Consider the following 1,514-nt stretch of genomic DNA (forward strand, 5'->3'; position numbering starts at 1 on the left):
CTTACAATTTTGTGTTTGACAGTGTCACATGTTATATTACACTGTTGTAGTGTCTTAAGTTAAACTTTCCCATAAATTGTTCCATCCCAAAAGGTGAACTTGTCACAAAGTTAAGAGTACAGAATGAAAATTGTCTTTCATCATTAACTGTGGTATCCCCTACAGAGGAGACTACAGTTAAACATCAGAAACAAAGAACACCTAGCTGTGATGGGGAAATGAAGATCTAATAAGGATGCATCTAACTGTGACTACCCCTCACTAACTTGCTTCTCTGCCTTACATAGGGGAACTTCTGACTTGTTTGCTACCTGCTCCAAGAGTGACATCCGTGTGTGGCACACCCCAGAAAACAGGGAGCTTTTACGAATCACTATCCCCAATATGACTTGCCATGCCATTGAATTCATGAGGGATGGCAAAAGCATTATTTCAGGTAACGGTCAGAGACCTCTGTATTTAGCTTCAGTCCCAAACTATTCTCAGATGTTAATAAACATAGTTAGAATAGAATGGGGGAGGGCCAAAGACTCAACTCATTTGATTCATCCCACTGGCCAGAAGGCATTTCAGCTGTAGAGATCCTCAGGCACAGCAGAAGTGATGTGTGAGGGAAACAAGATCTGGGGAGCCAGAAGAGGATATGAACTCTAGCATGTTATAGAGCCCAGCTTCCCAGTAATTCACACCAAAGTCAGCTGAGGGATGTTGAGGCCATGGGGATGGAGAACCATTTATACAGATCCACTAGCATTGCCTTCTGCAGAGTAAGAGCACAGGATCCACTGCAATTCAGTTCTGAGAGTGGCAGTGTAGAGGAGGACCCTAGGGAGGGTACAGTAATATGAAGGATGTTGTTCTGCCATGATTCATTATTTTTTTATTGCATCAGCTTGGAATGATGGGAAAATCCGTGCCTTCACACCAGAGACTGGTCGACTGATGTATGTGATTGACAATGCGCATAGTTTGGGAGTCACAGCCATCGCTGCTACAAGTGATTGTAAAAGGATCATCAGTGGAGGAGGTGAAGGGCAGGTAATGCAGTGAAATAGCTGTGCTTTCATAACTATAGCTGGTAACTACCTTTAACGAGCCAGTCAGAATTTGAACAGGTGGGTTGGGCATGTTTAGCACCATCCCTTCCTGGGAACACAGGGACAGTTGTATTGACATATTCAGAGGGTTAGATTTTAACAGCATCCCAGTGTTTTCAAAGGGCTGATCTTCTTCACCTTTATAACTACATTGATTTTAGTGGGTCTTAAACATCTCAGTACCATTGAAAATATGGCCCCTAGTCTTTCTGTGCCTCAGTTTCCCATCAGCACATTAGGAACAGTAGAAGTGTGAAGAGGATAAAGATGGCAAAGGCTGTGAGATGTTCAGGTACTGTGGTGATAGAGATCAGGTTAGGTAGATGGGACAGTCTGCCAGCGGAGGTGGTTCAAGCACCTACATTGAACACCTTCAAGAGTAAATTGGATGCTTATCTTGCTGGGATCCTATGACCC

Source organism: Crocodylus porosus, unplaced genomic scaffold, assembly GCF_001723895.1.
Source record: "Crocodylus porosus isolate Cpor-Errol unplaced genomic scaffold, CroPor_comp1, whole genome shotgun sequence".
Classification (NCBI taxonomy): Eukaryota; Metazoa; Chordata; order Crocodylia; family Crocodylidae; genus Crocodylus; species Crocodylus porosus.